We start from the raw sequence: 22,722 nt of genomic DNA, 5'->3' as shown, positions 1-22,722 counted from the left end.
GTTTAATATAAAACACTTTTGTTTCATTTTTAAAACTATTGACCTGTTTTGATTGATTGATTGATTTTATTTAATAAATACAAGTCCAGAAAGTCTGGCATTGAAGTTCAGTTGTTGTTGTGTCCTTTTTAATTGTATGTAGCTCTCAGGCCATCTCTCACATTTTGGTTAAGTGAGATTTGGGTTACAATAGTAAATAGAAAAGCTAATAGAAAGTTAATAAAACTAGTTGGTATAGGCATGTTACTGGCAGGTTATGAGCTATTAAAACTAGTTGGTACTGGCAGGTTACTGGCAGGTTATGAGCTAATAAAACTAGTTGGTATTGGCAGGTTACTGGCAGGTTATGAGCTAATAAGACTAGTTGGTATTGGCAGGTCACTGGCAGGTTATGAGCTAATAAAACTAGTTGGTATTGGCAGGTTACTGGCAGGTTATGAGCTAATAAAACTAGTTGGTACTGGCAGGTTACTGGCAGGTTATGAGCTAATAAAACTAGTTGATATTGGCAGGTTACTGGCAGGTTATGAGCTAATAAAACTAGTTGATATTGGCAGGTTACTGGCAGGTTATGAGCTAATTAAACTAGTTGGTATTGGCAGGTTACTGGCAGGTTATGAGCTAATAAAACTAGTTGATATTGGCAGGTTACTGGCAGGTTATGAGCTAATAAAACTAGTTGGTATTGGCAGGCTACTGGCAGGTTATGAGCTAATAAAACTAGTTGGTATTGGCAGGTTATTGACAGGTTATGAGATAACAAAACTAGTTGGTATTGGCAGGTTACTGGCAAGTAACTGACAGGTTATGAGATAACAAAACTAGTTGGTATTGGCAGGTTGCTGGCAGGTTATGAGCTAATAAAACTAGTTGGTATTGGCAGGTAACTGACAGGTTATGAGCTAATAAAACTAGTTGGTATTGGCAGGTAACTGACAGGTTATGAGCTAATAAAACTAGTTGGTATTGGCAGGTAACTGACAGGTTATGAGCTAATAAAACTAGTTGGTATTGGCAGGTTACTGGCAGGTTATGAGCTAATAAAACTAGTTGATATTGGCAGGTTACTGGCAGGTTATGAGCTAATAAAACTAGTTGATATTGGCAGGTTACTGGCAGGTTATGAGCTAATAAAACTAGTTGATATTCGCAGGTTACTGGCAGGTTATGATCTAATAAAACTAGTTGGTATTGGCAGGTTATTGACAGGTTATGAGATAATAAAACTAGTTGGTATTGGCAGGTTACTGGCAGGTTATGAGCTAATAAAACTAGTTGGTTCTGGCAGGTTACTGGCAGGTTTTGAGATCATGAAACTAGTTGGTATTGGCAGGTTACTGGCAGGTTATGAGTTAATAAAACTAGTTGATATTGGCAGGTTACTGACAGGTTATGAGCTAATAAAACTAGTTGGTATTGGCAGGTTACTGGCAGGTTATGAGCTAATAAAACTAGTTGGTACTGGCAGGTTACTGGCAGGCTATGAGATAATAAAACTAGTTGGTATTGGCAGGTTACTGGCAGGTTATGAGCTAATAAAACTAGTTGGTACTGGCAGGTTACTAGCAGGTTATGAGATAATAAAACTAGTTGGTTCTGGCAGGTTACTGGCAGGTTATGAGATCATGAAACTAGTTGGTATTGGCAGGTTACTGGCAGGTTATGAGCTAATAAAACTAGTTGATATTGGCAGGTTACTGACAGGTTATGAGTTAATAAAACTAGTTGGTATAGGCAGGTTACTGGCAGGTTATGAGCTATTAAAACTAGTTGGTACGGGCAGGTTACTGGCAGGTTATGAGCTAATAAAACTAGTTGATATTGGCAGGTTACTGGCAGGTTATGAGCTAATAAAACTAGTTGGTTTTGGCAGGTTACTGGCAGGTTTTGAGCTAATAAAACTAGTTGATATTGGCAGGTTACTGACAGGTTATGAGTTAAAAAAACTAGTTGGTATTGGCAGGTTACTGGCAGGTTATGAGCTAATAAAACTAGTTTGTATTGGCAGGTTACTGGCAGGCTATGACCTAATAAAACTAGTTGGTATTGGCAGGTTACTGCCAGGTTATGAGCTAATAAAACTAGTTGGTATTGGCAGGTTACTAACAGGTTAGGATCTAATAAAACTAGTTGGTATAGGCAGGTTACTGGCAGGTTATGAGCTAATAAAACTAGTTGGTATTGGCAGGTTACTGGCAGGTTATGAGCTAATTAAACTAGTTGGTATAGGCAGGTTACTGGCAGGTTATGAGCTAATAAAACTAGTTGGTATTGGCAGGTTACTGCCAGGTTATGAGCTAATAAAACTAGTTGGTATTGGCAGGTTACTAACAGGTTAGGATCTAATAAAACTAGTTGGTATTGGCAGGTTACTGGCAGGTTAGGATCTAATAAAACTAGTTGGTATTGGCAGGTTACTGGCAGGTTATGAGATAATAAAACTAGTTGGTATTGGCAGGTAACTGACAGGTTATGAGCTAATAAAACTAGTTGGTATTGGCAGGTTACTGGCAGGTTATGAGCTAATAAAACTAGTTGGTATTGACAGGTTACTGGCAGGTTATGAGCTAATAAGACTAGTTGGTATTGGCAGGTTACTGGCAGGTTATGAGCTAATAAAACTAGTTGGTATTGGCAGGTTACTGGCAGGTTATGAACTAATAAAACTAGTTGGTATTGGCAGGTTACTGGCAGGCTATGAGCCAATAAAACTAGTTGGTATTGGCAGGTTACTGGCAGGTTATGAGCTAATTAAACTAGTTGGTATAGGCAGGTTACTGGCAGGTTATGAGCTAATAAAACTAGTTGGTATTGGCAGGTTACTGCCAGGTTATGAGCTAATAAAACTAGTTGGTATTGGCAGGTTACTAACAGGTTAGGATCTAATAAAACTAGTTGGTATTGGCAGGTTACTGGCAGGTTATGAGCTAATAAAACTAGTTGGTATTGGCAGGTAACTGACAGGTTATGAGCTAATAAAACTAGTTGGTATTGGCAGGTTACTGGCAGGTTATGAGCTAATAAAAGTAGTTGGTATTGGCAGGTTACTAACAGGTTAGGATCTAATAAAACTAGTTGGTATTGGCAGGTTACTGCCAGGTTATGAGCTACAAAAACTAGTTGGTATTGGCAGGTTACTGGCAGGTTAGGAGCTAATAAAACTAGTTGGTATTGGCAGGTTACTGGCAGGTTATGAGCTAATAAAACTAGTTGGTATTGGCAGGTTACTGGCAGGTTAGGAGCTAATAAAACTAGTTGGTATTGGCAGGTTACTGACAGGTTATGAGCTAAAAAGACTAGTTGGTATTGGCAGGTTACTGACAGGTTACTGGCAGGTTATGAGCTAATAAAACTAGTTGGTATTGGCAGGTTACTGGCAGGTTACTGGCAGGTTATGAGCTAATAAAACTAGTTGGTATTGGCAGGTTACTGACAGGTTATGAGTTTAATAAAACTAGTTGGTATTGGCAGGTTACTGACAGGTTACTGGCAGGTTATGAGCTAATAAAACTAGTTGGTATTGGCAGGTTACTGGCAGGTTACTGGCAGGTTACTGTCAGGTTATGAGCTAATAAAACTAGTTGGTATTGGCAGGTTATTGGCAGGTTATGAGCTAATAAAACTAGTTGGTATTGGCAGGTTACTGGCAGGTTACTGGCAGGTTACTGTCAGGTTATGAGCTAATAAAACTAGTTGGTATTGGCAGGTTATTGGCAGGTTATGAGCTAATAAAACTAGTTGGTATTGGCAGGTTACTGGCAGGTTATGAGCTAATAAAACTAGTTGGTATTGGCAGGTAACTGACAGGTTATGAGCTAATAAAACTAGTTGGTATTGGCAGGTTACTGGCAGGTTATGAGCTAATAAAACTAGTTGGAATTGGCAGGCTATGAGCTAATAAAAGTAGTTGGTATTGGCAGGTTACTAACAGGTTAGGATCTAATAAAACTAGTTGGTATTGGCAGGTTACTGGCAGGTTATGAGCTAAAAAAACTAGTTGGTATTGGCAGGTTACTGGCAGGTTATGAGCTAATAAAACTAGTTGGTATTGGCAGGTTGCTGGCAGGTTACTGGCAGGTTATGAACTAATAAAACTAGTTGGTATTGGCAGGTTACTGGCAGGTTATGAGCTAATAAAACTAGTTGGTATTGGCAGGTTATTGGCAGGTTATGAGCTAATAAAACTAGTTGGTATTGGCAGGTTACTGGCAGGTTATGAGCTAATAAAACTAGTTGGTATTGGCAGGTAACTGACAGGTTATGAGCTAATAAAACTAGTTGGTATTGGCAGGTTACTGGCAGGCTATGAGCTAATAAAAGTAGTTGGTATTGGCAGGTTACTAACAGGTTAGGATCTAATAAAACTAGTTGGTATTGGCAGGTTACTGCCAGGTTATGAGCTAAAAAAAACTAGTTGGTATTGGCAGGTTACTGGCAGGTTAGGAGCTAATAAAACTAGTTGGTATTGGCAGGTTACTGGTAGGTTATGAGCTAATAAAACTAGTTGGTATTGGCAGGTTACTGGCATGTTAGGAGCTAATAAAACTAGTTGGTACGGGCAGGTTACTGGCAGGTTATGAGCTAATAAAACTAGTTGGTATTGGCAGGTTACTGGCATGTTAGGAGCTAATAAAACTAGTTGGTATTGGCAGGTTACTGACAGGTTATGAGCTAAAAAGACTAGTTGGTATTGGCAGGTTACTGACAGGTTACTGGCAGGTTATGAGCTAATAAAACTAGTTGGTATTGGCAGGTTACTGACAGGTTACTGGCATGTTAGGAGCTAATAAAACTAGTTGGTATTGGCAGGTTACTGACAGGTTATGAGCTAAAAAGACTAGTTGGTATTGGCAGGTTACTGGCAGGTTACTGGCAGGTTACTGGCAGGTTATGAGCTAATAAAACTAGTTGGTATTGGCAGGTTACTGACAGGTTATGAGCTAAAAAGACTAGTTGGTATTGGCAGGTTACTGGCAGGTTACTGGCAGGTTACTGGCAGGTTATGAGCTAATAAAACTAGTTGGTATTGGCAGGTTACTGGCAGGTTACTGGCAGGTTACTGGCAGGTTACTGGCAGGTTATGAGCTAATAAAACTAGTTGGTATTGGCAGGTTGCTGGCAGGTTATGAGCTAATAAAACTAGTTGGTATTGGCAGGTTACTGGTAGGTTATGAGCTAATAAAACTAGTTGACAGAGTCCAGGTGTGTTTCAGCAAAGTCAGCAGGTTTTATCTACCAGATGTTTCTTCAGGTGAGACGTTCACAACACTTTCACTGCTGGGAGGCGTCATTAGCATTGTACAGAGGTGAAGAGGCTCCTCCCACTTTAAACATAGTGATGAGAGCAGCTGGCTGCAGTATCCATGGCAACGCGTCAGGTCAGCCTGAAAGAGACAGGAAGTGTCACAATGCCAGAGGACGGATCATGTGACACTGCAGTTCTGGTTCATTCATCTGATTTTCTATTGTAATCCCAGTTTTTGTTCAATATGCCTGTAACGAGATTACACATTTTTTATGTACTGTAACGGATTACAGTTTAAAAAAAGATTTGTATCCTAATTTTGTAACGCCGTTACATGTAATCCATTACTACCCAATCCTGGTACTTGGTTGGTTAGTTGGTGAGGACAAAGAAAATCAACTCTGAACGAATTACAAATCATGTACTTATTCTTCTGCACTGTGAATGTCTCGGATTCCGTCTGATGTTGTGCTTGTTAATAGTAATAGCGCTCTCATGGGACGGGGAGCAATAATGAGAAACAGACCAGTCAGTCTTTCTAGAAATCTGGAGAAAAATTCAACATTGTTGTCATGACCCATTTCTGAATCAAGCAATGTCAAATCACTGATATCTCCACTTTCACTGGGTTAATGTTGTCTTATTGCAGCACATAGAAAATAGTCTTTCTTATAGCTATATACAGTATAAGCAGTAGAAGATGTTCTGTTCTTCCATATGCAATTGTGAAGGTTAGTTTGACTGTATTCCGATATACGGTAGTTTAAATCCTTAAATGGTGAAATACTTTGATTTCACACAAAAAATCGTTTTGAACAAGCAGCAACACAACCCAGGGTGTACTGTAATTAATTAGAATTATATCAAGCCTCAGCCCTGATATAAACATATCCGACTAAAAACCAGCTTCGCACCAGACTGAACAACAATCTGCTCAAAGTATGAATACTTCATGATTATTATACACATTGCTAATATGCTAGTTATCAAATACTGTATTATTTGTGTTATGAACATTTCAATAATTACAACAAATAAATGTCAATGAATTATTAAAGTTTAGAAAATGAAACTTTGAGACAAATGATGATAAAGTTGTAAACTTTATTGGGTTAGGGTCAGTTCAGTTTACCACCACATCATGATCCTCTGACTTTGGTTGTGTCACTGAACACATTGCTGGTTGCAAACACCTGGTATCACTTCTCGCTCTCACAGAAACAACAATCCAAACTATGAATACTGATTTGTTCTTCAACATTTTTCCCAATATTCTTCCCACTTAAACATTACACTGTTGAGTTTTCCTTTATTTTTGGAAGTATTAATCCTCTGTTCATAGTCACCAGCAACAAAACCAAGGAGTTCCCAGGCCAGCCAAGAGACATAGTCCCTCCAGCGTGTCCTAGGTCTGCCCCGAGGCCTCCGATCGGAGGGACATGCCCGGAACACCTCGCTGGGGAGGCGTCCGGGGGGCATCCGAAACAGGTGCCCGAGCTCTACTCCGAGCTCCTCCCTGGTGACTGAGCTCCTCACCCTATCTCTAAGGGTGACTGAGCTCCTCCCCCTATCTCTAAGGGTGACTGAGCTCCTCACCCTATCTCTAAGGGTGACTGAGCTCCTCCCCCTATCTCTAAGGGTGACTGAGCTCCTCCCCCTATCTCTAAGGGTGACTGAGCTCCTCACCCTATCTCTAAGGGTGACTGAGCTCCTCACCCTATCTCTAAGGGTGACTGAGCTCCTCACCCTATCTCTAAGGGTGACTGAGCTCCTCCCCCTATCTCTAAGGGTGACTGAGCTCCTCACCCTATCTCTAAGGGTGACTGAGCTCCTCACCCTATCTCTAAGGGTGACTGAGCTCCTCCCCCTATCTCTAAGGGTGCCTGAGCTCCTCCCCCTATCTCTAAGGGTACGCCCAGCCACCCTACGGAGGAAACTAATTTCAGCCACTTGTATCAGGGATCTCGTTCTTTCGGCCATGACCCATAGTTCATGACCATAGGTGAGGGGAGGAACGAAGATCGACCAGTAAATCCAGAGCTTGGTCTTTTGGCTCAGCTCCTTCTTCACCACGACGGACCGATACAACGTCTGCATAACTACAGATGCTGCACTGATCCACCTGTCGCTCTCATACTCCATCTTCCCCCACTCGTGAACAAGACCCAGAGATACTTGAACTCCTCCACCTGTGACAAGGGCACTCCACCGACCTGGAGGGGGCAAGACACCTTTTTCCGGGCAAGCCACCTTTTTCACCTACATGCTACATGTAGCATGTAGGTTATGAACAGAAACGGTGACAAAGGACAGCCCTGCCGGAGGCCAACGTGCATTGGGAACAAGGCCGTGTAGCAAAGGGTCCATCCTTTATTTAGGAGTATAGTTTATATATACATATATATATTTTTTTTTTAATTAATTAATGAATTTATTTTTTGCTTTGCATGAGATCATGTTGCATTTTAGTGGAATCTACTGTTTTATATTGCTAATAGAAAGTTCTTTGTTAACACGTTTGTTTTGTTGTTGGTTTGTGTCGAGTGTAAAGTCAAAGAGTGAGGCCGATTTTCTTTGACACTCATACCAAAGTGTGTTTACACTTTCACTCTTCACTTTCTAGCCTTACTTCCAGGCAGGTGTTGAATGATTTCCCAGCCCAGAATGCACAGCAGGACTGTGAAAGAGACAAAATCCATTTCTCGAATGATGATTCTTCCAGTGGCTGGGTGATAATACCTTGTGTGTTTCACTGTGGAAACTTCTGTACACTGACTGAGTGGCTTATTCCACCTTCTTATGGACTAACTATTAACTTCAGATGTTACCCAATCTTCCAATGGAACCAAAAGCCAATATTTCCAGGGTAAGAAGGTGAAGTTGCAGAGGATGTGTAAAATGTGCCTAAGTACTCCAATATTTTCATCAATGCTGAATGAGAAAGGTAACATGTCTAATTGCCATTGATCACTTCAGCTTTCTGACAGTAATTTGTATAGGCATTTCTAAAGTGTTCTCATTCAACAAGCTAGCACAAGAGAAAGCATTACCACTTGTGCACCTTGGCGTCTGGGGTCTCCTAGGAATGATGCACTTGCTCCTTTCGAGTTTATATGCAGTTCATGTTCAACTTTTAATGTAATTAATTAGCTTTAATTCAAAAGTCAATGAGATCCAGAGGCAGTTGCACATTATTCTCCATTTTCTCACCAGGGTGATAGACAGAGGGAAATATGGTGTTTGTCACTCTAATATTGTTGCCTTCACCTGGAGGGATCACAATTAAAGGGCTGCAGTGTCAAGACGAGTATTAGAGGAAATGTATCAAAGAGACATGAAAATCAGCATTGGGATGCCTTCAGTGTCACGTTCCTGCTCTCTGTATAAAGATTAGGTGTGTGTGTGTGTGTGTGTGTGTGTGTGTGTGTGTGTGTGTGTGTGTGTGTGTGTGTGTGTGTGTGTGTGTGTACGTGGGTGGTGTTTGTGGTGGATGGACTTGCAGCTGTCGTGGTGTTTTCTCTTTGATGCGGGATAGTAAATGAGCTGCAGCAGATGACACAGCTGCCAGTCTTCACAGCAGGTCGCCCAGGAGGCGAGGAAAGGAGGATTTCCACTGAAGGTCACAGTCTCGACTCAAACACACTGTAAATTGTCTTCATGCAACTCTTCAAACAAAACGTGAGAAATACCGTGAAGTGTCTATTGATCATTTTTATTTTCTTTATTGTACTTCACTTTTTTTTCACATTTTAACAAATGACAAAAAAATGCATAAGTAAATATTGTCAATATCCCATCATTAACAATAATAAAAAACAGCAGTAATGTAAAAAGCCACTGGAATAATTCCAAAGTAATGTCCATGTTTAGCCACAAAGTGTTCTTAACCTTTAAAATGAAGTGAACACAGCTCATAAACGTATGTGTATAATTTCGGTACTTTAGAGCAGACAAAGTATGCCATAAATGGATGCCAGACTTAATATCAGAACTGAGAATGCAGACTTTATTTACAGGGAATAAAACACATAATACAACAAAGAGGAAGGCATTCAGCTGCAATGTCACCTCACCTATGGTGTTGTACAGCAATCACGTAAGCTGCTTTAACCAATGCAACAATATTCAGCAGAGTGACAAAACAACAACAGAAACAAACAAACAAACAAAAATACAGGTGTAACTACCTAAAGTTAGAGAAAAAGTAGTCCAGGGAAACAACTTCTCATAATGCTCTGCTGTGTCCACATTGACAGTGTCAACAGCTACCATTACAACATGTTCACCAAAACCAATGTTTATGTTCAATGTATCACACAAGAACAATAATTAAGAACTGCTGAGATTTTTGTTTTTCATTTTAGGAATATTATTTATTTCATAATTGTAGCTATTTCAGTATTTGTTTCTTTGTTTGGTTGGTTTATTTGATTGATTGATCACTGAGCAGTTGCAGACATGATATGATTCAAACTGTTTTACCCTATTTAACTACTTTGAGCAATTTATGCCATTTCAATGGTTTCCCAAAAGGAAAATGAAACGGTGTAAAATGACTTCACTGTGAGAGAAATTATGTTCAAACTGCAGTGTGAAAACTTTATGTGAGAATATTATACTTGTTGATAAATCTGCAACCTCCAAATTTGTGGAGAGAGTAAATGCTGAATAAATCAGCTGTTATTTGAAATGAACTGTTTTGGGAAATGAAGGATTCAAGGATTCAAGGATTCAAGGATTCTTTATTGTCATATCAAAGGAAGAAATGATACGAAATTTGGACTCAGGTCCCGGTAAGCCAGTAATAAAATAAAATAAAATATATAGAGCGTAAAAATATATACAAATATACAAGAGCAGAACTGTAAAGTGTAAAGTGTTGTAGTGCAAAATTGTGAGGGAGTCTATGGAACATGGCTCGAGTTCACTAGTCTCACAGCTTCGGGGAAGAAGCTGTTCCTGAGCCTGGTGGTTTTGCTCCGAATGCTCCTCAGCCGCTTTCCTGAGGGGAGGGGCTGAAACAGTCCATGTGCTGGGTGGGTGGAGTCCTTCATGATGCGGAGAGCCCTCCCCGTGCATCGTGCTGTGTAGAGGTCTGAGGTGGTGGGGAGTCCTCTGAGCGGCCTTTACCACCCTCTGCAGAGCCTTCCTCTCAGCGGCGGTGCATCCGCCATGCCACACAGTGATGCAGCTGCAGAGGACGCTCTCCACCGCACAGTGGTAGAAGCTCCTCAGGACGGAGCCTCCCAGACCCGCCCTCCGCAACTTCCTGAGGAAGTAGAGGCGTTGGTGGGCCTTCTTGACCAGACGGGAAGTGTTGGCGCTCCAGGTGAGGTCCTTGGACAAGTGTACCCCCAGGTACTTGTAGCTGGAAACCACTTCCACAGCTGCTCCTCCGATGTGCAGGGGAGCGGGGGGGCACCTGACCCTCCTGAAGTCCACCACCATCTCCTTGGTCTTTTCCCCGTTGATGCAGAGGTTGTTTACACTGCACCACTGCATCAGGTGTTCCACCTCCTCTCTGTATTTGGACTCATCGTTATTTGTGATGCGTCCCACTACTGCTGTGTCGTCCGCAAACTTCACTATATGACAGCTGGGGTGTATTGCCGTGCAGTCATATGTCAGCAGAGTGAACAGGAGGGGGCTCAGCACACAGCCCTGAGGTGAGCCGGTGCTGAGGATGATGGGGGAGGAGACGGTGTCGTTGATCCTGACAGTTTGTGGTCTGTTGGTCAGGAAGTCCAGGATCCAGTTCCCCAGTGTAGATTGGTGAAGATTGGTGATGGAGAAATAAAGCAAGTTGCAAAGGATGAGTAAAGCAATAAAATGCTTTAGAGAAAGCTGGAAAAAACCCAGCACAAATAATTCCAGAAACCTGGTGACAAGCATAAGCAGCTGGAACAACCAGACCCAAAGGACGAAGTACACAGTTGTATATTAACAGGCAAACTGAACCGATGAAGTAGCTGAATGAATGAATGAATGAATGAATGAATGAATGAATGAATGAATGAATGAATGAAAGAATGATCCCTTCATTCATCTTACAAATGGAGAAATTTACAATGGAAAATAAGAGGGTAAATACAGGAGGTAAGGAGAGGATAAAAAACAACAACAGAGCAGGTCCCAAACTATGGCCGGTCACTTTTCCCCCACCCCTCTGTCGGGGTACCTGGGAATATGGAATGGTCTGAGTTTGAGGAGGCATCTGCTCATTGGTCTGTGATTTACTACACACCCTCGATATTTTAATACGTCGGCTGTATGAATCCTCTGCTGTTAGCTTGGTCAGCTTTGCACTGGTTGTTTTTCTTTTCTTTTCTGCTCAACTTTCGTGTTGGTTGTGAAAGAGAGGACAGGGGGAGACCAGGGCTCCGGACTTTGCATGGCCTCCGAGCTCTCTATTTGCAGCATTGCGTCCGCGCTGCTGGTCGTGCTCCGTCGCGCCACACCGGAGTGCATCGCGTCTCTGCTCAGGCACGGAGGATGGGGTGGCTCTCTGCCACTCCGGTGGTCGGCCAGAAGGCGTGGTGCGGGGATGAAACGCGGACGCAATGCAAAGACAGGAGCTCGGAGCAGCCTCCGTGTTCCGGCGCGGAGCTGCCGGAGCACTACCGGCAGGGTGGTCAAATCCGGCGTTTGCGCAGAAAGCTAAGGGCTCCCGTGTCCTGGGGCAGCTCTGTGCTGGACCAGCCGGGGTGCACTCGGGTGCGGGGCAAGTAACCGGAGCAGACAACGCACTTATGTATCACATTTGACACAAGTCTCTTTCTTCTGATGAGCCACAGTCCAGCTGATCTCACAGGACCCTCCGTGAAGTGCCTTCCTTGATGTGTTACTTGCTCATGGTAGTGTGTTATCAACAAGGCAACATGCGATTTGGGAATGATTAGAGGGTGTCTGTCGTCAAAAGGCAAGTCTGCTGAGGATGTGCGACCACCGATTCTCAACAGTTCATTTTTGTCCAGGAAAGAGATCAGATTCCTTCGTGGACTTTGTTTAGGGATTGGGAGTCCCTTTGAAAGGCAATGCATTTCCTTTGAAAATATATTTTGCTGAACGGCTTTGAGGATTACTGTTGGGGCTTGTGCTTGTGCACTTTCTTCAGCATCACAGATGATGGGAGTTTTTGTTGCAGTTCTCACTTTCAGAATCAGCCTGGAGACTGTTCTTATTACAAACCTCCAAGTGGAGAACCTCGCAAATCTTTGAGATCCAAGAAAAAAAAATTCTGTTTTTTTTTAGCGCTGTAGCAGCCATAGGTCATGTGCCATGATCTGCAGGATTTTCCCTCGTGTTCACAAAAGACCACTGGTCCGGCTGTGAAGACTTCCTTATCCGTACGACTCTATTGGATACATAGACATAGAATCAATGTGAGGCGTTGTGAATATAGCCCAATACGATTTTACTGTCCGAGTAGAACTTCACTGCGTGTATGTCAATGTCCAGTTCATCTTTCAGGAAGTCTGCCAACTCAACAGCTAGAACAGCCGCACACAGTTCCAAGGGTGGGATGGTATGAGCTGGACATGGAACCAGATTAGATTTTCCCATAACAAACCCAATGTGACAGTCTCCTGTGTTGCTGACCATTTTTAGATAGGCCACAGCAGTAATGGCAGTATTCAACCTATCTGAAAACACACAGAGCTCTCTGTACTGTGTCTGTTTCACCAGAAAACAGGAACGTAGCATCTGAGAATCTGGAGGTGGACAAGTTCTTTCATCGAATCTCGCCAGAGCTTCCATTGTTTTTGTTTTAAGGCTGGGAGAGGAGTGTCCCAGTCATAGTATTCAAGCAACAGCTCCCTCATTAAGTTTCTTCCTCCAATCGTGACAGGTGAGACAAATCCCAAAGGGTCGAACAACCATTGACAGAATTCCTCTCTTAGTGACAGACTTATCCTCTTGGGAAACAGAGAAGGTGAAGCTGTCTGACTCAAGGTTCCAGCTGAGACCTAGACTTCTTGGCAGGGGGTGAGGTTCTACTCCTAGGTCCAGAACTTTCAGTTCCTTGGCTTGATCTGCTGGATCGAATGCCTGCACGACGATGTTGCTGTTGGAGGCTATCTTATGAAGCTTGATGTTGGACTCAGCAAGCATTTCCTGAGATGTTTATGAAACATTGATGGCCTTTGCTTCATTTAAGAATGATGCAAGCCCATCGTCCACATAGAAGTTGTGCACGATAAAGTCTGTTGCATCAGTGTTTGAATCTTCTGCTTCCTGGGCATCTCGTCGTAGACAGTAAATTGCGACTGCTGGTGATGGACTGTTGCCAAACACATCACTGTCATGCCAAACTCTCTCACAACTTTACGCAGGTCTTTGTGTGAGTACCAGAAAAACCTCAGCTAGTCTCGATGCTCTTCAGAGACTGTGAGGCAGTATAACATATGTTGCACATCAGCAGTGACTGCAACAGGTTCTTTGTGGAAGCAAATCAGGACTCCAATCAGATTGTTGTTGAGATCCCGTCCACTTCGTAAGTAAAAGTAAGTAAGTAAGTAAACTTTATTTATACAGCGCCTTTCACAGACCAAGGTCACAAAGCGCTTCACAGTTTCAGTAAAAACATAAACAGGAATAAAATGCAAATACAGATTTAAAAGGAAAAGACAACACATTGATAGACATAACATCCATAAAAGAACTAAGCGAAAGCCTGAACAAATAAATAGGTCTTAAGTTGACCCTTGAAGGAATCAACAGAACGCAGAGAGAGCGGGAGATCGTTCCAAAGCTTGGGAGCAACAGCCTGGAAGGACCTGTCTCCTCTGGTCTTGAACCGAGTACGTGGAACCATCAAGAGGTTCTGATCCACAGACCTCAGAGCCCTGGCTGGGGCGTAAGGCTGGATCAGGTCTCTGATATAAGATGGAGCCTGACCATGCAAAGCTCTAAAGGTTAAAACCAGAATTTTGAAATTGGTCCTGTAGGACACCGGCAGCCAATGGAGAGCTTTAAGGACAGGGGTGATGTGCGTCCTCCTGTTTGTGTGGGTCAGGATTCTTGCTGCAGAGTTCTGCACTAACTGCAGGCAAGACAACTCCTTCTTGTTTAGACATGAAAACAAACTGTTACAATAGTCTAAACACGAAGACACAAAAGCATGAATAATCACCTCCAAATCATTTTGTGAAACCATTTTCCTGACTTTGGAGATTCTCCTCAGCTGGAAAAAGCAGTTCCTGGTCAGCTGTTTACAGTGTTGCACCAGCAACATGTCTTTGTCAAGAAAAACACCCAGGTTTCTTAGGCTCAGTTAAACAGACTGGCCTAAGTCACCTAAGTGCTGGGTTATCCCGGGAATTAAATCGTCAGGGGCTATAACCAATGTTTCTGTTTTGTCTGTATTTAGCTGCAAAGTGTTTTCACTCAGCCATTGCTTGATTCCAGCTAAGCAATGGACCAAGGAATCAAGCCTGTGGAGCTCAGTTGGCTTAAAAGTGCAGTAGAGCTGGATATCATCGGCAAAGATGTGGTAAGATACATCACAAAAACTCTGGATGATTTTCCCTAACGGTAGCAAATACAACAAAAACAATACAGGACCTAAAACAGAACCTTGAGGGACTCCACATAACACGTCTGCTGATTCAGACCTTATCTGGTTAGCTGTCACACTGAAGCTGCGACCAGAAAGGTAAGATGTGAACCACTGAAGAACTGACCCTGACAGTCCTACTTCGTCCCTCAGTCTTCTCAGCAGGATCTGGTGGTCGACAGTGTCAAAGGCTGAGGACGGATCCAGGAGAACAAGAACAGTGCACTTTCCGGAGTCAGTGGCCATCATGATGTCGCTGGACACTTTCAGTAGGGCTGTCTCCGTAGAGTGATGTTTACGAAAGCCAGACTGGAATGTCTCGTGCATGTTGTTTAGATCCAGGAATACTGACAGCTGTTCCGAGACCACCTTCTCAAGGATCTTGGACAAAAAAGGGAGCTTGGAAATAGGCCGGAAATTACTGAGCTCAGTCAGGTTTAAGCCTGCCTTCTTAAGTAATGGCTCTACTATGGCGTGTTTAAAAGGATTGGGAAACACGCCTGAAGAAAGCGAGAGGTTCACCATTTTGGTGACCCAGGGGCCAATTACCTCAAAAACTTTACCAAAAAGCCTGGATGGGAGGACGTCAGATGAGCAAGAGGATGGTTTCATTTTTGTCACCAACGTCGAAATGTCAGCAAGAGACACAGACTTAAAGGAAGACCACAAGCTAGGGGCCGGTTCAGTGACAGCAAGGGGATCCCTCAAAACGGGAGGGATTTTCTCCTTGATCAACTTAATTTTCTCAGTGAAAAATCTCAAGAAGGAATTACTGTCTGCTTCACAAAATACAGGGGTAATTGGAGCATCCGGACAAACAAGAGAATTTATAGTGTCAAACAACACTTTGGGATTCTTTTTATTTAGTGAAACCAGTTTTCGGATATAGTCCGATCTGGCATTCTCCATCATTTCATTTAGAGAGGCCACAAGATCTTTCAGATGAAGTCTGTGCACCTCAAGGTTTGTCGATTTCCACAGACGCTCAATCTTTCGACAAAGTCTCTTCAGACCCAAGATGGCCTCATTCGTCCAGGGGCACACTGTCTTCTGTATTGACAGGTTGAATTTAACAGGAGCCACCTGATCTAAAATTTCAATACAGTGAGTATTAAAACAGTGCATGAAATTGTTCACATCGAGGCAGTCCGTGAACACAAGAGGGTCAAACATAGCAGAAAAAGAGTCTGCTGTATTTGGTGAGATAATACGCCTCTGAGACCTAACTTCTGCAGGCTTAGGCTCGGGACTGAAGCTCAGATCAAATAAAACCCTTGTTTTATTTGATCAGGAATTGTCCTTGTAAACAACAGCCAGGCCTCCTCCACGGCGAGAGGGGCGGGGCTTCCCCACAGCAGAGCAGCCAGGGGGACAGAGTTCCTTGAGATGAATGAACTCATCCTCTTTCTGCCATGTCTCCGATAGACACATTACATCCATGTCTTCTCTTATAAAAAGATTGTTCAATGAGAAAGATTTATTTGCAATAGACCGTGCATTCAAAAGGCCAAAATGCAACGATGATGACGTCACGGAAGCAGTGTCCGCGGAGGGCAGCGTGATTGGACGAAGGGACGTCCAGCGGTCACGTGGGCTCCAGCTGGACCATACTGGATACTCCTGATAATAAACTAATTTCCCCTTTGTCAGGTCGGTGCCACCTCGACCACGGTGTTGGGATTTATGGTTGGTAATTAGCATAAATAATTACTGTAAGTAATGGATTACTGAAAGTAATAGATTACTGAAAGTAATTTAGGAAAAATTGGAATTACTAATGAAGTAAACGGTTATTTACTCATCAGCAACTCCTAGAGTAATTGAGTAATTACTCAAAAGTTAATAAATTATCAAAAATAATTTATTAATGAAAAATTATTAATTTGAATAAATTAATTATTTATCAAATAATTATTGAATCGGGGCACCACCAGCTAAGCTGGAAATAGCTAATACCAAATTTCAGTCTCGTTTGTCAAAAAGGTTATTTAAGTAAAGTTAATATTTCTGTGTAAATATAACAATATTAAATAACAAGGAAGGTGTGAGATTCGAGCACAGACTGTTACAAACCAGTGAATTGTCAACAATAAATACACAATGATTACCAAGAATCGATCAATTCAGTTAAAATGCGTTTATTAACAAAAAGTATTTATTAAAAAATAATTCATAAATCATTTATTAAAACAACACAATTACGTAATAAACAATCAAACACGAAGATCTAATCTATTAAACAGCAAACAATATGTACAAAGAAAGAGGGTGTGTGTGTGAGTGAGTGTGTGGAAGCCTGAGTGGGGGTGTAATGACCTCGAACGTCCACCAGGTGGCGGCAGGCGTTGGAGGGTCAGTGTGTGGGTGTAATGACCTCGAACGGACACTAGATGGCGGCAGGCGTCTAGTTCGAGGCAGTAACCGGAACGACCACTAGGGGCGCGGTGGCGCACGGAGGGAGAATGCAATGACTCGACTTGTCCACCGAGTGGCGGTCTTTCAAGAGATTGTAATCACCAACGCGGCCACCAGAGGCGCTCGGCACACTCTTTCTGGACAGCGTGACGTCACTGTGCTCGCGCACGGCTCGTGAGCCTGCTTGGAGCACGCCTGGGGGCTCGTGGCCGAGTTTTCCCAGGGGGCAGTGAACTACACACGGTCACAGAAGCGCATGGAGGACAACTGTTGCTGCTTTAACGTGGTCGTTTAGTGAGGGAGAGGAGAAGAGAGAAAGGAGAAGGAGGGGGAGAAAGGGCAGTGGACAAGGTTTGTCTAGCTGCACAGTCCCGCAGTGTGTGTAGCTGTGCAGCTGTACCCCAGTCCAGTTATAGTCCAGATATGGGAATATGCAGGGTTGAGAGAGAGAGAGAGAGAGAGAGAGAGAGAGAGAGAGAGAGAGAGAGAGAGAGAGAGAGCGAGCGGGCTGCACAGCGCGGAGGTTCGCGCTGATGTAAATCCAACGCGCAGACACAGATTGGTTGGAAACAGGGATCGGCGTCCCTGACTTCAACACAATAATAAAACACACAGCAATATTACAGTCACGTTATTCTCATTGCCTGCCCAGACTCTAAGCCTTACTCAGTTGGACGAGGGTGAACGTGCTGCGGCGGGGAAAATCCGTTGATTTCCCGGCTGGAGCTTGTCTCTCTGGCGTCCCAGGGAAACAAGCTCAACTGGTCTGTGGACAAGGAAAAAGTCCACAGGATGATCCGAGGAGGATCAAGCGCTTCTTTTGAGGAGGGGAAGAAGAAGCGGCTTCAGGTCTGCATGCGGGAGGACGGTGCGCTGGCAGCTGCACACTCGGACTCCGGTGAAGAAGAAAAAAGGAAAAAGGAAAAACGAAAGTAGTTCCACGGTGGTTCTCGGCTCGTCTGGCCAGGTGTGGAACTCCGGGGTCCGGTCAGCGGGCACACGTGGCACTTCGTCTCCGTGCGAAAAGGATGCGTCCGTCTTTACGCAGGTTTCAACATTGGAGAGAAAGAAATCAGCCCCGCGGGCTTTTTTCTACCGTTTGTTTTTGGTTTCGGGTTTCGGGTTTCTGGTGGGCTCTGGGTCATGTGGACCAATCCTGAGGGAGGACCCGCCCCGACATTCCAGCTGGTGAGGGAGCTCTCTTGCTCCCCCTGCCGTTGGCCTCCAGTATTCACCTTGGACAGGGGGGATCCGGGGGGTGATCACGTGACCAATGGCGATCTTTCCAGTTGGACCATGTGGTCTCTTTGTTCTCAAAACGTGGTCCCCCCTCCCCCCTTCCATGAGGTTGAGTGGCCCCAACAACGGTGTACGAGCATTTGTCAGCTGGGGCCCACTAATCAGGATTGTTTTTATTACTGTTTACGGGGACTTCTAAGAACTATCTTTGGCGCCAGAGCCAGGCCTTGAAGAAAGGAGATTAAGAGGAAGTGACTTTATATATGGGACGAGGGAGTGTTGAGGGGGGTAGATGGTCATCTGATGGTCAGACTGTGTGTGCCTGTGTTTCCATGAGGGTCTGTTCAATGTCTCTCTGTCTGTCATGTGTGGGAGCGCTCTGGCTGCAAGTCTGAATAAAACCCCCTCTTGAGCATCTCAACTCTGAGTCTCCCGTCTTCCTTTCCAAACCTGAGCATCACCGAGGAGCACCAGATTATGCACTACAGGGGTGATAGACTCCGCACAAAGGTAAATATCAGCACTCCTGATTTTCTCGGAGTGGTGCAGCTGGCGCTGCCTGTTTTTCCTCAAACATGTTTTCAATGAACTTGATGAAATGTTCTTTCATCTTGGGCTTCTTCTCCAGTGTTCGCTGGAGGGACAAAAGGCGCTTCAAGGCTTCAGCTTTGTTATTTGGAAGAGGGACCCATGGTGTTCGGAAAGGTAAGGGGGCAACCCATGTGTTGGAGCTGTCTCGATGGGCTCGTTTCTCTCGTGTTTTCAAGAAGTTTTCATCTTTGATTGATAGAGCCAGTTTGTCATCATCCTGAGTTTTTTCAAAAACGCGTCTGCCAAGATCGTCTGACTCACTTTCCATTTTTTACATGGACTCTGTAAATTAAAATTTAAAGTTTGGCAGTTAAACCATTCTTTGACCTGGATGGCATTCTTACATGGACTGCAAAGTGATGTTCGTCCATTCTGGAGCACATTAGTCCAGTCGCAACTAATGCCAGCTGGCTAGTGGGTCGTCCCAAGGCACACACTTCCAACAGTGACCCACCCAATGTCAAGACGTTGAACATATGGTTCGTTTTGCCGTCCATTGTACTGCTCCTCTACCTTGTGAACACTGAGGATGTCCCTACCAAAGAAGGAGGACGATAGCAGCAACTGCCAACTGGTTCTCAACACAAAAAAATTTTTTGTATTCCCATCCCAACTTATCCGTCTACAGCAGGGGTGCCCACACTTTTTCTGCATGCGAGCTACTTATAAAATGACCAAGTCAAAGTGATCTACCCACTACAAAAATGCAAAACCTATATTTATTTTAAAATATATTGAGGATTCTTTATATGTACAATGTATAATGATGTACCTTGCAAAACCGTATGAGCCAATATTGTGCAACACAACATAATTAACTATGAACATTTTTTGTAATTACCTGAGTTTACTCTGATTACTCTTCTTTGGTGTTGCGATGGTCGACTGGCAGACGAGACAAACCCACTTTGAAAATGACATTGTGAAAAAACAGTCCACCTCCCATTCCTCATGAAAGTAATATGTTTTCGTCTTCTTACTTGGTCCAGCCCCACCACTCATTTTTGACGACCAAAGCTTTCTCTAGTTTAAAAGAAAAAAGCGAGGGCTTCAAATTTGCGGTAACTTGCTGACTAGCTTGTTAGCTTTGCCACACTTAGCGTCGTTGTTTGCGCGTGTGCGGTGACCTGAAGGTCAGAAAAATTCAGCCGTCATCTGACGCTGTGTTCGATTGTACTCGTAATTCGGAAAGGTAAATTAGTTTCATTACACCAGCGTCTATTTTTTTTCTAATGTCATGCGATCTACTATTACTACCTTTGCGATCAACTGGTAGATCGCGATCAACATATTGAGCACCCCTTGTCTACAGTATACAACACAGACTCAAGACCATACCCACAGGCCGGAAGGTAAATGAACAATAATGCTTGTATCAGTGAGCAGTATCACACTCATAGTAGAAGTTATTTTGGGCTTTTGAAAAGTATGAAGTAAGTTTGTCATAAATGTTCACTCAGTGGTGTCTTATTCTTTTTTTGTTTGAACAAAAATAAAAATATGAATAAAAATAACGATAATAAAAACAAATTAAAGGATAACAATGGCACCTTGGCATGATAAGATCCTAATGCGTCTATAAGTATAACACCTGCGTCTTCACACAAAAGTGTTCTGTCTAATCTGGCAGATTTTCATCCATTAGATCAGTGTTTTTGTCCTGTTGTCTCCTTCGAGTCCGCACAGACAGGGAGCGAAAATCTTTCTCCCAGAGAAGAGGGAAAAGGATATACAGTGAGTTAGAAACCTACAAACCTTGAGAATGGATTAACACAGGAGTTTATTACATAAGATAGAAGAAATACCGGCCTTTACAAGAATATTCCCGGGTTCTGGAGCATTTCACTACAAATAGCTCTTGCTCAGAACCGCTTCGCCGAGAGTGAGAGTGAGAGAGAGAGAGAGGGAGGGAGAGAGAGAGAGAGAGAGAGAGAGAGAGCCGGAAATGCTGCCTCTTTCATAGTCTTCCGACTCAGTCTCCTCCTCTCCGTGGGTAAAACTCAGTGGCTGTTTGAGGGGGCTGTTTGAGGGGGGGGCTGTTTGAGGGGATTGTTATCTTACCAGTGAGCTTCACACAAACAAAGAGTCGCATTCAACCTCCATTGCATGTCAGCGGCCTTCCACTCCCCGAGGCTTATCTTTAGATATTTATGACAAACCAGGCCAGGCTGGCTTCGGTCACTTTTAACAGTTTTCAACCTTTTTTGAGCCAAGGCACACTTTTTTGTTTGGAAAAATCTGGAGGCACACCACCACCCGAAAATGTTAAAATGTGAAACTCTGTAGCCTCTATTAACAATATAAAGTCTTTCTCATCGAAGTTTTATCAACAGGAATCAAATAAATACAGAAAAAAAGTATTTCCCAATTTCATTTTTTAATAGTGACTCCCTCAGTGTGAAACCTGGACCTGATGGATGAAGAGGTGAGATCCTGGTTCACATTCTTCCTTTTCAAAAACTTCTCTATCACTGTCACTGACACAGTACTTTGATACAAGATGGTAGCAGGAGGTGGAGATGAACCACACTGACGCCTGTTAAGATTCGATTTCACTGGCAAATTTATGTGCTGCCATCTATTGGCGAATAGTATTTATACATGATTACTCTTCAACAAACTGCTCTCACAGCTGACAGCGGCTGTGAGCGCAAATGATTTTTAGAAAAAAAATTGAAATTGGATACTTTCCCACGGCACACCTGACGAGATCTCGCGGAACACCAGTGTGCCGCGGAGCAGTGGGTGAAAAACACTGCATTAGATCGTACAGCACTAACCGACGTTGTTCAGCACCTCAAGCCCTTGACATGCAGCTGTGACACTTTGCCCACAGCATTTTTTAAATATGTTTTTTAACATTTTACCTCCAGATGAACTACAGATAGTCAACAGCTCTCTTCAGACGGGCATTTTCCCGAAAGTTCGATAGACAGTAGGGATCAAAGATCTTTTAAAAAAGAGTAATCTGATTGCTTGAGTGATTAATAACTATAGGCTCATATCGAACGTGTCTTCCTTCAGTAAGATTATCAAAAAGGCAGTTTTTATATAACTTAATACTCATATAGCACAAATAAAGACACTCGACTGCACCCTCTCTAATTAGATTTGAATCATTTTCACCTAATGTGGATTATTTAATAAAATTGGTTTATTAGAATACAATGTATGAGTTGTGCGACAAGTGACTTTTCAGAAAATGTGAATTATAAACTCCCCAGGGATCAACTAGAAACCATATGTACATCAATGGAGGTAAGGATCATCAGCATTTATTCATATAAAAAAGAAGAAGAAAAAACACAAGTTCGAAGGCCGTGATTAAATTGAGAAAAGTACATAACTATGTCTGAAAGACTTCCATTCTTATCAATACCTTCCAAGAACGAAACTTTTTTTTTTTAACCAGGAAAAGCAGAAACTATTGGATATGATTATATGATCACTGATAACTGAGTGATTCTTTCTGAAAACAGGAATTATCTCAGCCGTTATCTCATTCACTTCCCTGGAATCCTCATTATGCAAAGCACACACATCTATAAGTCTGGGGACTCAAAGTTTCTTCGGTACTCCAGGAGTCGTTTGTAGTTCGCAACACTCTGATGAGAGAAAAATATATCTGCATTTCACACGAAGACTTTTTTCTTGACATAAAATCTAAGTGAAATTA

This window comes from Blennius ocellaris (assembly GCF_963422515.1).
Source record: "Blennius ocellaris genome assembly, chromosome: 10".
Lineage (NCBI taxonomy): Eukaryota > Metazoa > Chordata > Actinopteri > Blenniiformes > Blenniidae > Blennius > Blennius ocellaris.
This window is presented reverse-complemented; position numbering follows the sequence as displayed.